Source organism: Hyperolius riggenbachi, chromosome 4 (assembly GCF_040937935.1).
Source record: "Hyperolius riggenbachi isolate aHypRig1 chromosome 4, aHypRig1.pri, whole genome shotgun sequence".
Lineage (NCBI taxonomy): Eukaryota > Metazoa > Chordata > Amphibia > Anura > Hyperoliidae > Hyperolius > Hyperolius riggenbachi.
In genome coordinates, this window is record NC_090649.1 from 254,393,639 (window position 1) to 254,409,484 (window position 15,846).

General features: G+C 44.6%; 1 long non-coding RNA gene across 1 annotated transcript in view; it reads left to right on the forward strand.

Moving 5' to 3' along the window:
- The window catches only part of LOC137503730 (uncharacterized), a 57,836-nt gene extending 49,689 nt beyond the window's left edge, over nt 1-8,147 (forward strand). The window contains exon 2 of the long non-coding RNA XR_011019316.1: nt 7,847-8,147. This is a non-coding gene — a long non-coding RNA (uncharacterized lncRNA). The remainder of the gene's footprint in view (nt 1-7,846) is intronic.
- Nucleotides 8,148-15,846: the final 7,699 nt, after the last annotated feature.

Below are 15,846 nucleotides of genomic sequence, written 5' to 3' on the forward strand. Positions count from 1 at the left end.
GATTTTCTTAAAAAAAAGTGTTGAGTTTGAAATTCAACGCTGCAGATAAAATTTGGTTGGTTGGTTGGGATGTACTAGCATCTTTGTACACATCGATCCCACAGTCAGAGGGCATCGATGCGTGCATGGATCTTGTAAAAGGAGATGGGAACTACAGTGCACAACAATTAAGTTTTTTTGAAATGTTATTCCATTTTGTGCTAGATAACAACTATTTCCTGTTCAAAGAGGATATTTATCTCCAGCAATGCGGCACAGCGATGGGGTCCAATGTGGCCCCCTCATTTGCAGGTGGTGATCTTGATCAGAAGCCCACCGACCGTAACCAATTACTCCATTTTGAGAGCTTTCACCCACCTGCTGTCTTCCGGTCAGTCGCCAGGAGCCAATTGCTCCGAGTTGATAGGATCGTCTCTGGAGGGTATCCCCAGAATTTACTACAGGAGGAATTGGAGAAAATTATCTCCCCTGAGCAAACATTGGATCAGAATCTGTTTTTTATTCGCCGAGTGCGCTGTTGGCGCCCCCGGAATTGGTTGTGGTACACATGGCAATGGCGGAGAGCAAAAAGACATAGGACATACATACATAAATACATGCATTTTCAGGTATATCAGCATGGCATTGGTGCAGAGTGCATTGTTACAGGCGGGGGCTAGAGTGTTGGCGACTGGGGAACTGCGTTGTACATGGGCTAAGCTTGAGGGGGCCAGGTGGGAGAAGTGATCCCCCCGATCACTCCCCCCGAGTGTTCAGGAGTAGGACTGCCTGGGGAAAAAAGGTGTTTCTGTGCCTCGTGGTTCTGGAGCGGACTACTCTGAAGCAGTGGCCTGATTGGAGGGGCTCAAAAAAGTGGCTTCCTGGGTGGGAGAGGTCTTGGGAGATCCTGCTGGCTCTTTTCATCATTCTGACAGCGTGGAGGAGATCAAGAGGGGGCAGGGTCATGCCAATGATCTTTTCCGCAGCGCTGATTACTCTCTGAAGTTTGTACTTGTCTCTAGCGTTGGCCCCGGTATACCAGACAATGATGGAGGAGCAGAGGATGGACTCAACTGTTGCGGAGTAGAAACTGGTGAGCAGAACATGCGGGATGCCGAATTTCTTCAGCTGGCGCAGGAAAAATAGCCTCCGCTGGGCATTCTTCTGGATTCTGGTGCTATTTTGCCCCCATCTTAGGTCCCTGGTGATGGTGGTGCCCAGGAACCGAACACTTGGGGCCCTGGGCACCACCATCAATGAGGACTGGTGGGAGGGCGGGAGGGAGTTTTCTGAAGTCTACAATTAGTTCGACAGTCTTGGATGCATTGAGGACGAGATTGTTTTCCTTGCACCAGTTACAGATCCTCTCAATCTCGCTGCGGTAGGCCTGCTCTTTGTTGCTGCTGATGAGACCGATGATGGTTGTGTCATCCGCGAATTTGATGATCTTAACGGAGTCAGCAGTTGAGGTGCAATTGTTGGTGTAAAGGGAGAACAGAAGTGGGGACAGTACACACCCCTGCGGTGCCCCTATGTTGGTGGTTCTCACACTGGAGGAGCAGTTACCAAGCTTGACTTGCTGTGGATCAAGGTAAAGGCAAAATTAAAGGACCACGCTTACCCTTTGTGTGCCAATATCATGGCCTTTTAACCACTTCCCGACCGCCCACTACACAGGGGCGGCGGGGAAGTGGAGCCCTGCAGGACGGCCTCACCCACAGAGGCGGCGGTCCATTTAAGGGCATGGGCGGAGCGATCGCGTCATCCGTGACGCGATCCTCCGCCGGCGCCTGTCACCGCTCGCTCGCCGCAACATCCCGCCGGCTATACGGAAGCGCCGGCGGGATGTTAACCCCGCGATCGCCGCATACAAAGTGTATAATACACTTTGTAATGTTTACAAAGTGTATTATACAGGCTGCCTCCTGCCCTGGTGGTCCCAGTGTCCGAGGGACCACCAGGGCAGGCTGCAGCCACCCTAGTCTGCACCCAAGCACACTGATTTCTCCCCCCCCTGCCCCAGATCGCCCACAGCACCCATCAGACCCCCCCCTGCCCACCCCCCAGACCCCTGTTTGCACCCAATCACCCCCCTAATCACCCATCAATCACTCCCTGTCACTATCTGTCAACGCTATTTTTTTTTTTATCCCCCCCCCCTGCTCCCTGCCCCCTCCTGATCACCCCCCACCCCTCAGATTCTCCCCAGACCCCCCCCCAGACCACCCCCCCCTGTTTACTGTATGCATCTATCCCCCTGATCACCTGTCAATCACCTGTCAATCACCTGTCAATCACCCGTCAATCACCCATCAATCACCCGTCAATCACCCCCTGACACTGCCACCCATCAATCAGCCCCTAACCTGCCCCTTGCGGGCAATCTGATCACCCACCCACACCAATAGATCGCCCACAGATCCGACATCAGATCACCTCCCAAATCCATTGTTTACATCTATTCTCTCCTCTAAACACCCACTAATTACCCATCAATCACCCATCAATCACCCCCTATCACCACTTGTCACTTTTACCTATCAGATCAGACCCTAATCTGCCCCTTGCGGGCACCCAATCACCCGCCCACACGCTCAGATTGCCCTCTGACCCCCCCTTATCAATTCACCAGTGCATTAATTACATCTGTTCTTCCCTGTAATAACCCACTGATCACCTGTCAATCACCTGCCAATCACCTATCACCCATCAATCACCCCCTGTCACCCCCTGTCACTGCCACCCATCAATCAGCCCCTAACCTGCCCCTTGCGGGCAATCTGATCACCCACCCACACCATTAGATCGCCCGCAAACCCGCCGTCAGATTACCTCCCAAATGTATCGTTTACATCTGTTATCTTCTCTAAACACCCACTAATTACCCATCAATCACCCCCTATCACCACCTGTCACTGTTACCTATCAGATCAGACCCTAATCTGCCCCTTGCGGGCACCCAATCACCCGCCCACACGCTCAGATTGCCCTCAGACCCCCCCCCCCCTTATCAATTCGCCAGTGCATTAATTACATCTGTCCTTCCCTGTAATAACCCACTGATCACCTGTCAATCACCTGCCAATCACCTATCACCCATCAATCACCCCCTGTCACTGCCACCCAACAATCAGCCCCTAACCTGCCCCTTGCGGGCAATCTGATCACCCACACCAATAGATCGCCCGCAGATCCGACATCAGATCACCACCCAAGCGCAGTGTTTCCATCTATTCTCTCCTCTAAACACCCACTAATTACCCATCAATCACCCATCAATCACTCCCTATCACCACCTGTCACTGTTACCTATCAGATCAGACCCTAATCTGCCCCTTGCGGGCACCCAATCGACCGCCTACACGCTCAGATTGCCCTCAGACCCCCCTTATCAATTCGCCAGTGCAATATTTACATCTGTTCTCCCCTGTAATAACCCACTGATTACCTGTCAATCACCTATCAATCACCCATCAATCACCCCCTGTCACTGCCACCCATCAATCACCCCCTGTCACTGCCACCCATCAATCACCCGCTGTCACTGCCACCCATCAATCAGCCCCTAACCTGCCCCTTGCGGGCAAACTGATCACCCACCCACACCAATAGATCGCCCGCAGATCCGACATCAGATCACCACCCAAGCGCAGTGTTTCCATCTATTCTCTACCCTAAACACCCACTAATTACCCATCAATCACCCCCTGTCACTGCTACCTATCAGATTAGACCCCTATCTGCCCCTAGGGCACTCAATCACCCGCCCACACCCTCAGAATGCCCTCAGACCCCAGCCCTGATCACCTCGCCAGTGCATTGCTTGCATCCATTCCCCCCTCTAATCACACCTTGAGACACCCATCAATCACCTCCTGTCACCCCCTAGCACACCTACCCATCAGATCAGGCCCCAATTTGCCCCGTGTGGGCTCCTGATCACTCGGCCAAACCCTCAGACCCCCTTCCGATCACCTCCCCAGTGCATGGATTGCATCTATTTTCCCCTCTAACCACCCCCTGAGACACCCATCAATCACCTCCTGTCACCCCCCTAGCACTCCTATCCATCAGATCAGGCCCAATACAACCTGTCATCTAAAAGGCCACCCTGCTTATGACCGGTTCCACAAAATTCGCCCCCTCATAGACCACCTGTCATCAAAATTTGCAGATGCTTATACCCCTGAACAGTCATTTTGAGACATTTGGTTTCCAGACTACTCACGGTTTTGGGCCTGTAAAATGCCAGGGCGGTATAGGAACCCCACAAGTGACCCCATTTTAGAAAAAAAAGACACCCCAAGGTATTATGTTAGGTGTATGACGAGTTCATAGAAGATTTAATTTTTTGTCAAAAGTTAGCGGAAATTAATTTTTATTGGTTTTTTTTCACAAAGTGTCATTTTTCACTAACTTGTGACAAAAAATAAAATCTTCTATGAACTCGCCATACACCTAACGGAATACCTTGGGGTGTCTTCTTTCTAAAATGGGGTCACTTGTGGGGTTCCTATACTGCCCTGGCATTTTAGGGGCCCTAAACCGCGAGGAGTAGTCTAGAAAACAAATGCTTCAAAATGACCTGTGAATAGGACGTTGGGCCCCTTAGCGCACCTAGGCTGCAAAAAAGTGTCACACATGTGGTACCGCCGTACTCAGGAAAAGTAGTATAATGTGTTTTGGGGTGTATTTTTACACATACCCATGCTGGGTGGGAGAAATTTCTATGTAAATGGACAATTGTGTGTAAAAAAATCAAACAATTGTCATTTACAGAGATATTTCTCCCACTTAGCATGGGTATGTGTAAAAATACACCCCAAAACGCATTATACTACTTCTCCTGAGTACAGCGGTACCACATGTGTGGCACTTTTTTACACCCTAAGTACGCTAAGGGGCCCAAAGTCCAATTTAGGATTTCACAGGTCATTTTGCGACATTTGGTTTCAAGACTACTCCTCACGGTTTAGGGCCCCTAAAATGCCAGGGCAGTATAGGAACCCCACAAATGACCCCATTCTAGAAAGAAGACACCCAAAGGTATTCCGTACGGAGTATGGTGAGTTCATAGAAGATTTTATTTTTTGTCACAAGTTAGCGGAAAATGACACTTTGTGAAAAAAAACTATTAAAATCAATTTCCGCTAACTTGTGACAAAAAAATAAAATCTTCTATGAACTCACCATACTCCTAACGGAATACCTTGGGGTGTCTTCTTTCTAAAATGGGGTCATTAGTGGGGTTCCTATACTGCCCTGGCATTTTAGGGGCCCTAAACCGTGAGGAGTAGTCTTGAAACAAAAATGACCTGTGAAATCCTAAAGGTACTCATTGGACTTTGGGCCCCTTAGTGCAGTTAGGGTGCAAAAAAGTGCCACACATGTGGTATCGCCGTACTCGGGAGAAGTAGTACAATGTGTTTTGGGGTGTATTTTTACACATACCCATGCTGGGTGGGAGAAATACCTCTGTAAATGACAATCTTTTGATTTTTTTACACACAATTGTCCATTTACAGAGGTATTTCTCCCACCCAGCATGGGTATGTGTAAAAATACACCCCAAAACACATTGTACTACTTCTCCCGAGTATGGCGATACCACATGTGTGGCACTTTTTTGCACCCTAACTGCGCTAAAGGGCCCAAAGTCCAATGAGTACCTTTAGGATTTCACAGGTCATTTTGAGAAATTTCGTTTCAAGACTACTCCTCACGGTTTAGGGCCCCTAAAATGCCAGGGCAGTATAGGAACCCCACAAATGACCCCATTTTAGAAAGAAGACACCCCAAGGTATTCCGTTAGGAGTATGGTGAGTTCATAGAAGATTTTATTTTTTGTCAAAAGTTAGCGGAAATTGATTTTAATTGTGTTTTTTCACAAAGTGTCATTTTCCGCTAACTTGTGACAAAAAATAAAATCTTCTATGAACTCGCCATACTACTAACGGAATACCTTGGGGTGTCTTCTTTCTAAAATGGGGTCATTTGTGGGGTTCCTATACTGCCCTGGCATTTTAGGGGCCCTAAACCGTGAGGAGTAGTCTTGAAACGAAATTTCTCAAAATGACCTGTGAAATCCTAAAGGTACTCATTGGACTTTGGGCCCTTTAGCGCAGTTAGGGTGCAAAAAAGTGCCACACATGTGGTATCGCCGTACTCAGGAGAAGTAGTATAATGTGTTTTGTGGTGTATTTTTACACATACCCATGCTGAGTGGGAGAAATATCTCTGTAAATGGACAATTGTGTGTAAAAAAAATTAACAAATTGTCATTTACAGAGATATTTCTCCCACCCAGCATGGGTATGTGTAAAAATACACCCCAAAACACATTATACTACTTCTCCTGAGTACGGCAATACCACATGTGTGGCACTTTTTTGCAGCCTAACTGCGCTAAGGGGTCCAAAGTCCAATGAGCACCTTTAGGCTTTACAGGGGTGCTTACAATTTAGCACCCCCCAAAATGTCAGGACAGTAAACACACCCCACAAATGATCCCATTTTGGAAAGTAGACCCTTCAAGGTATTCAGAGAGGGGCATGGTGAGTCCGTGGCAGATTTCATTTTTTTTTTGTCGCAAGTTAGAAGAAATGGAAACTTTTTTTTTTTTTTTTTTTCTCACAAAGTGTCATTTTCCGCTTACTTGTGACAAAAAATAATATCTTCTATGAACTCACTATGCCTCTCAGTGAATACTTTGGGATGTCTTCTTTCCAAAATGGGGTCATTTGGGGGGTATTTATACTATCCTGGAATTCTAGCCCCTCATGAAACATGACAGGGGGTCAGAAAAGTCAGAGATGCTTGAAAATGGGAAAATTCACTTTTGGCACCATAGTTTGTAAACGCTATAACTTTTACCCAAACCAATAAATATACACTGAATGGGTTTTTTTTTATCAAAAACATGTTTGTCCACATTTTTCGCGCTGCATGTATACAGAAATTTTACTTTATTTGAAAAATGTCAGCACAGAAAGTTAAAAAAATCATTTTTTTGCCAAAATTCATGTCTTTTTTGATGAATATAATAAAAAGTAAAAATCGCAGGAGCAATCAAATAGCATCAAAAGAAAGCTTTATTAGTGACAAGAAAAGGAGCCAAAATTCATTTAGGTGGTAGGTTGTATGAGCGAGCAATAAACCGTGAAAGCTGCAGTGGTCTGAATGGAAAAAAAGTGGCCGGTCCTTAAGGGGTAGAAAGCCCTAGGTCCTCAAGTGGTTAAATAAAATGCTGGCATGCATAAAACGGCATTGGCACATTCTGGGTAGTGCATACCCTAAAATACAGGAGTTTAATTTGCCTCCTATACCGGCCTAAAGACGCAATGAGACTATAGGTAGTAAAATCATGAGGGCTGATTATCCACCTGTGGTGAAACAGGGTGGAACCTTTTTGGGGCCAAAGCGCATGGGGTCATACCCCTGCTTGACCTGCAGTGAATGCAACAATATGATTAAGGGTGCCACATTTTGTGGCGACTACCGTATTCGACACTTCCTGACCTGCCAGAGCTCCTATGTTGTGTACTTACTGACCTGCCCATGTGGCCTTCATTACGTGGGGGAAACCACACAGAAAGTACGAGATTGTATAGCACAACATAGAAGCTCTGTCAGATTGGTGACGTCCGATTTGCCAGTCTCCAAACATTGAAGACAGATGGGGCACACGATTAGTGACCTTAAATTCATGGTCATAGACCATATACCCAAACAGAGGCGTGGGGGAGATCATGTTCTCCTCTTGAAAAAATGTGAGGTCATGTAGATAGACAAATTGGGAAATTTGTTCCCTAAAGGTCTCAATAAAGACTTTGATTTGCACTTATTTTTGTAACTTCTCTTCCTCTAGGTACACTACGTGTTTGTTATACCTGGTTCACAGTATGACCGGATGAAAATTGGAGATGCAGACAAGCATTTGTGGACTCATACCAGATAAGTGTGATGATAACACTATTTGGACTGTGAGGGTTAATCCTGCAATGTGTGGTTTACACTGTGATGTCATTTCCTGTCTCAGCTTGTCTGGGCGGGTATATAAATGGATTGTGTTGTATTTCACTTTGGAATTGATAAAGGCTGAGGACAGCCAAAACTGTCTGCCTGTATAAAATTTGCGTGAAGCTCAATAAAAGAGCAGTGTGCTGCAACTCTTCGTTTCATCTTTATCTATAGCTGTGGTAACTGGGCCACCCTAGTTGCGTGCATACAAGAAGCACCTGGATTGTGATAGCTGCTGGCCCCTCTGGACTATATATATATATCAATTGGTGCTGCTCATGGTTAACAGTGTATTGCATTTCCAAAAAGTTATCTGATTATGTATATAGGGTATCATTTTCATCGTGACAAGCGAGAGAATAGAATTTGTGGTGTTTGAAACTGAATGAGAAGCAATAAAATTGTTATTTTCATATACTTTGTACCAAAACAAAACACTTGTAAAAAACAAAACAAAAAAAACCAAAAGTGACAAAATTGAAAAGAGAATACATAAATAGTTACTTTAGGGACTCCGTTTTTTAAATATGTATGCCATGAGGATGTATTACTCTTATTTTTGCTAATAAGGGCTTGTAATCATTGATAGTGTGTAATGAGAAAACGAAAAACCACAACGTAGAAAAAACACACCTTAAATTCCAAATAATATATTGTCACCATACTTTGTACTAGAGACATAATTCAAACCTTATGACAACCAGGACAAATAGGCAGATCAAATGTATAGGTTTTATGTATGGTAGCAATGTTTATTGTAAAACCATCGGGGATGGAATTGGAAAAAATGTGTATTTTTTCATTTGTTTCTTTGTTTTTCCCTTTAAATGCATAAAAGGTAATGTCATTACTGAAAACAAATACCACCCCCAAAAAGCCTAATTTGTGGTGAAAAAAACAAGGTATGGATCATTTTGTTGTGATAAGTATTGAAAACGTTATTGGCAAATGAAAGGGAAGAGCGTTGACGAGTAAAAATTGTTTTGGTCCATTAGGGTAAAAACCCTTGGGGATGAAGTGGTTAATTGTCTGTATACCTTATACTTTGGCTTGACATATAAAAAATACAAAAAAACACCAAACTTATACTGGTTTTGATGTGGAATCCTCAATTCTTATATTTGATTTTGATAATTTGCTACTTCGAGGTTTACAGCAGCCGTAGTGCACTGCAGTTCTCACACAATATCCATTGAAGATTTACTATTTTTAGCAGAATGGATGAGAGTGTCAGAGAAAGGGTTAACAGAGTAATATGACAGCTTATAGAATGCAGCAAATATTTCCTGTGCAGTTTCATCACATTTTCATTGTATCACTTGGCTATTCCTTCATTGTTTCTGACAAGAAAACACCATATACATTAAAAGCATGAAGGCTTCACTGTGATTGGAGTCTGGAAGTGATTATATGGATATGTTAGGTCAGCAGAAACAGCTTTGAAATATACTGTATCATCAGAATGTTTATGTAGGACACACATGCTGAGCAGACACAGCTGCCAGTGAACCAATAAAACGTCTCTGAAAGTATTTTTCTCTTCTTTTCATAGCAAATATAGTCTCTATGCCAGATTTATCAAGCAGAAAGCTTGCAATTTGCAATCCATTTGCTTTGTGCGGCCATGACTGCCATATCATGTGAGCAGCCATGAAAGGTGAAACCTCTGCTGCACCTCATGAGTCTAGCTGCATCAGAGGCCTTGCCCAGCTTCACCTAAGTAAATGAAGCATTGAAGCATTGAATATACATGCATGTTTCATGAAAGCCAGGGGGTACATAAGCTAAAGCTACATACGTAACAATTTTTGTTGTAAAAATCATTGTGACCAGTGTTTTTTGCATGTCTAGCGACTGTTCCTGCGATTTTGTGCCGTGGGTACGTGTGCAATTAAGCAAACACTGTTTTTCCATTTAAAATCTCGTTCGCGCCAGCTGTGTAAATACTGATCACAGGGGGTTGGTATCGTTGGTGGCTTCCCCTGTGGGTCCTGCAGTACCTGTCCCTTCATGCATAGACTAACTAGCACCATGGACTCATCTCAGTCCAGTTAATTTACACTCAAATAGTTCATCAATTGCACAACCCAGGGAGTTATATATGCATTGAGATGCAGCTGTCCCAAGATTTATGTGGGTAAGACCAAAAATGCTGTTAAAACTAGGATTCAACAAAACTTATCAAAAATTAGACTGGCCGAGAGGGATCAGTCGCAGCACATTTTCTAGACTTCCATGGGGCCTCATACAATCAACAATAGGTCTTTGGCCTTGAACAGGTTAAATTCACAGTGAGGAGGGGTGGCTTGGTTAACAAGTTACTCCAAAAGGAGGCCAGATGGATTTATATTTTCGGCTCTAAGGTCCATGTTAGTCTCAATCAGGAGATTAACTTCTCAGTTTTGTTGTAACTGTGTTTATGGAGGTACTAATTATTGTTTATTCTGTTGCAGTGAATGAGCTGTTTGGATTATCTACTTGTATTCTGTGAATGTATATCCATACTGAGTTAAAATGCAACCTTATGCCTGATGTACTCGCTGGACTTTGTGTTGCACACTCTATTCACACATGGACTGATACCCCCTCTGGATGGACTCATATTTATTGCGTTGGTTTCTGCACTGTTTTGCATCGTTTGATCTTTGGATGTCCATTAACACTTTCGATCTCCTTGGATGCAACATGCATAATTTTGCCTCTTACTTGAACTTGCCCTCTAAAACTGAAGGCGGACTATGTTGCTGTCGTTATGAATATGTATATATATGTTTTTCTGCTATATGCTAAAAGGTGTTGGATTTTTATTAAGTACTAGGCCTAAGGCCCGTTTAAAAACGGGGCATTAAGCTGTGGCGACCCCCGCCCCCACTTTTCTTTTAAATTTTCCGTGTGCGGCACCCGCCTGCGAACGCCGCACGCGCATGGAAAATTCGCATAGCGAAAACGCATGCAAATCTCCTATTAATTACATTGCATGCACAAGGCGGTGTGCGAATTCTGATGGCTCTGCTGTGTAGACTTTTCCTGTACAAAAAACACTCTGTTGTCCTGACAAGTGGAAACAGGCTAATTAACTTATATTGGTTATGCGAATCTGCGTGCAGAAAACGCATGCAGATTCACGATAATAGAAATGGGCCCTAAAGAGAGCCGAAGGTGGGTCTCTGCAATTCATATAGGACAAAGAGGCACATTCTGCATACTATCACCAGCCTCTGTGTCCTTATACTGTGCCCCCAGCCGCCCCCCGCCCCCAAAGGTCTGCTTTCCCCCTTATAAAAACCGTCACGCTAGCGACACACAGATTGTCGCTAGATGGCTGTTTACATTGATGCTGCCACTCTCCGCGGCTCCCTGCCTTGTCCATAGTCCATCCCTGACTTGTGTCCTGGGATGGGCTGTCTGAGGGCAGAGGAGGCGTGGCCTGTGAGATGGAAAGGCAGCCAGGCTTAATACAGTCAGGAGGCGGAGCTATGCAAATCATTTGGTCTGTCCCATGAGGCATTGCGCTGGCCAACTTTGATTATGAGGAACCTTATTTTCTAATGATTATAAGATTAACGTTACATATTTAGGTGCAGAACTTTGCTAACGAAACTATGTAGCCAGTCTATTGTAAAATTATAGTCGTTGTGTGGTGTATGTTGTTGTCACCATAAGCTAATGATAAATGCGATTTTGACTTTAAAATTGAGCCTATTGGTTTATATACATGTGGATGTGTGAGGGGGATCTCAGCTGTTCCTGATGACAGGTGTACTATCTCTGATTTATACCAGCTCTTCCTACAAAAGTCCGGCCTGGCTTGTAATAATTCAGAATCTTCAGTATTAAGGGCAGAGGTATGTACACCCAGGTTGTCGGGGACCACAACCACCATTTTTTATACTGAATAAAAATATATATGCGCTTCAGGAAATCAGCACTCCATGGTTCGCGTATAGCAATGTCAATGTGCAGACATAAAGTTATGGATAATAATAGCAACGCGCGCACTTGTCTCAAAGGTAAAAAGAGATCAAAACCAGTCTCACAGTTCCACCAATAGGTATGCTCCACGGATCCAGCCGTTATAGCAATGAACTATCCTTTGGTCTCTTGTCCCCGGACAATCACATCCACATGCAGGCTGGCCTCCCAGATCTCCGGAGGTGGGATTGATAGTTTGAAGGGGGATTTATTAATTCCACTGCTTCCTAAGGCTATGAAACCCAGTTGAGGCTGTAAACTAAAAAGCCAGACATAGCATAATTCCGTGGGTTTATTAAAAGATTAAAAACAAGATTGCACTCACAAGCCACGCAGGGTATGAGCACGTTTTAGACAATTGGGGTCCCGGGAACCGCTCAGCTGTTCCAGCATCAGAACGTCTCTCGCTCCCTCTCCAGCCGGCACTACTTCCTCGTCCAGTCACGTGCATCAACACTCCGCCCTATGCATTTCGTCACTTTAATGACTTATCAGGGGCTGTTGATGCACGCGAGACCGGACAAACTTATTGAGACAGAAAACCCTCCCCCTCCAGCGTCCAATGGGATCAGTTAAAAAAAGATCTAAAAAACTTATAATTAAAACAAAAAACAGAAGGAAAAAACTGAATCAATCCTCAGCATGCTCATCTGAGCGCTCCCTCACACAAGATACAGACCTAATCTAATACATACAACAAGCTACCTCTATACAACCATGTCACTCCCCCATAGACAGCACAATTCGATCCCAAGCGATCTGTTACATTAAAATTGAACCTCAGCTACATTAACACAATTCTTTTGGATTATTTACTACCTATACCAAATAACACACGGGTTCATCTATCCATTATTAATAAAACAATTAATATCAAGGTCTATATTAAGCCCTCTGGGGGCTGCCGATTCTAGATCATGGATCCATTTAGTTTCCCTCTTAGACACCTCCCTTAACTTATGACACCCTCTCCATGCTGGTATTAGCTTGTCTACTCCGCAAAAATACATCTTAGTAGGGTCAGAACAGTGTTTGATCTTAAAATGCAGGGAGACACTATGCAACTCAAAACCTTTTTTAATATTGTTTATATGCTCTCCAATACGCTCCTCCAACGGTCTGGTGGTGCGGCCCACATACTGCAGGCCACAATCACACCAGATAACGTACACTATAAATGACAAGGAACAATTTATAAAATTACGTATTCTGAATGTTTTACCGTTCACTGTAGATACTACTTCTCTAGTTTTGATTGCATTTGCCTCCCTGCAGCATTTGCAGGATCCACACGGAAAAAAGCCACTACTTTGCCACCCAATAAGACCTGGTTATTTGGGGGGCGCAACACAACTAGGTGCAAGGCCATTCTTTAAATTTTGTGCCTTCCTATAAATAAAAGAGGGCTTTTCGGGCAAAGTACTCCCCAAAACATGGTCCCCCTGTAATATAACCCAATGTTTACGGAAAATCATCTCCACCTGTCTGTGTTGTATTGAAAAATCTGAACAAAAAGCAAAAGGGTCGAAATCTTCACGAGGTCTATCTCTAGGGGTATGTACCAAAGGAACCCTGTTCATATTGGCCACCTCCTGCTGTATCCCCTCCAGCCACCTTTCATTATAACCCTTTTCAGTGAACCTCTTTTTGAGGACCTCTGATTGGGCTATATAGTCCTCTAGATTGGAACAATTACGCCTAATGCGTATGAACTGGCCCTTTGGCACCCCTTTCAACCAATTTGGATGGTGACAGCTATTGGTCTCAATGTAACCATTACGGTCAGTTGGTTTAAAGTAGCTCCTCGTTACAAAACCAGTCCCCTCTCTGCTTATCACCGAATCCAGGAAGTTTATACTTACCTGGCTACTTTCAGCTGTCAACTGGATGTTAGGTCTGAAACCATTCAGATCTCTAATGAAAGTATTGAACCCCTCCTCATCCCCTTTCCAGAAGACTGGTCTTGATCTCTTTTTACCTTTGAGACAAGTGTGCGCGTTGCTATTATTATCCATTTTTTTATACTGTTAGGGCTTGTTTCCACTAGTGCGGCGTGCGTCTGTGAGAAGCACGCCAACACTGAGCAGGTGGGCGGGATCGCAGGCGAATCCCATCAGCCGTGCCATGCACGGCTATGGGATTCGCAGCCTCCGCTGCGAATTCTGCAGGGGGTTCCGGCCGAATCGCTACAGCATGCGATTCGGCCGGTGGCACCATAGCCCTCTATGGCAGAGTTTCCCCACGTGATTTGCCTGCGGGGAAACTCTGAGGAATTGCGCCCATTTCCGCTATAGTGGAAACGGGCCCTAAAAGAATAGACTTAGTAGAGTATACCAGCGTAGTGGTTATAGGTATACTATAAGGGCCCGTTTCCACTTGTGCAATGCGAGTTTGTTAGCGAAAATGCAGAAGCGAATTTGCGCACGTTTTCGCATATGTTAGTAAGTATGCGAATTTTAACCATTACAGTACCTGTGTGCTTTTAGGGCCCATTTCCACTACAGCGAATCTGCATGCGTTTTATGCATGCAGATTCGCATACCTAATAATAAATGTAAGGGCACACAGGCACTGATATAGTTAAATTTGCATCCTTATACAGGAACGTGAAAAAACGCATGCGAATTCGCATGAAAATTTGCATACAAATTTGCATGCACATGTGAATTCGTTTATGTGTTTTTCACATAGAAAGCACACCGCACTAGTCGAAACGGCCCTTACATTGATTTAATGCGAAAACGTACGCGAATTTGCATGGAGAATTCGCATAGCGAAAACGCATGTGAATTTCCTATTAATTCTGATGGCTCTGCTGTGCAGATTTTTCTTGTACAGAAAAACGCTATGTTCTCCTGACAAGTGGAAACAGGCTAATTAACTTGTATTGGTTTTGCGAATCTGCTGCCGAAATCTGCAGCAAAAACGCATGCAGATGCAAATTTGCGCACGTTTTCGCATATGTCAGCATGTATGTGAATTTAACCATGTCAGTGCCTGTGTGCTTTTAGGGCCCGTTTCCACTACAGGGAATCTGCATGAGTTTTATGCATGCAGATTCGCATACCTAATAATAAATGTAAAAGCACACAGGCACTGATATAGTTAAATTCGCATCCTTCTACAGGAACGCGAAAACGCACGAGAATTCGCATGAAAATGTGCATACAAATTTGCATGCGCAGGTGAATTCGTTTATGCTTTTTCCACATAGAAATCGCACTGCACTAGTCGACATGGCCCTTACATTGATTTTAAGTGAAAATGTACGCAAATTTGCATGGAACATTCGCATAGGGAAAACGCATGCAAATTTTCCATTAATTACTACATTGCATGCACAAGGCGGTGTGCGAATTCTGATGGCTCTGCAGTGCAGATTTTTCCTGTACAAAAAAACACTCTGTTGTCCTGACAAGTGGAAACAGGCTAATTAAAGAGACACTTAAGTCAAACAAAAAAAAATTAGTTTTACTCACCTGGGGCTTCCAATAGCCCCCTGCAGCTGTCCGGTGCCCTCGCCGTCTCCCTCCAATCCTCCTGGCAGCCACTTCCTGTTTCGGTGACAGGAGCTGACAGGCTGGGGACGCGAGTGATTCTTCACGTTCCCAGACACATTAGCACCCACTATGCTGCTATATGGTATATGATATATGCTATAGCAGCATAGATGGCGCTATTGTGGCCAGGAACGCGAAGAATCACTCACGTCCTCAGCCTGTCAGCTCCTGTCACCGAAACAGGAAGTGGCTGCTGTTGGGGCCAGAAGGATCGGAGGGAGACAGCGAGGGCACCGGACAGCTGCAGGGGGCTATTGGAAGCCCCAGGTGAGTAAAACTCATTTTTATTTAGTTTGACTTAAGTGTTCCTTTAACT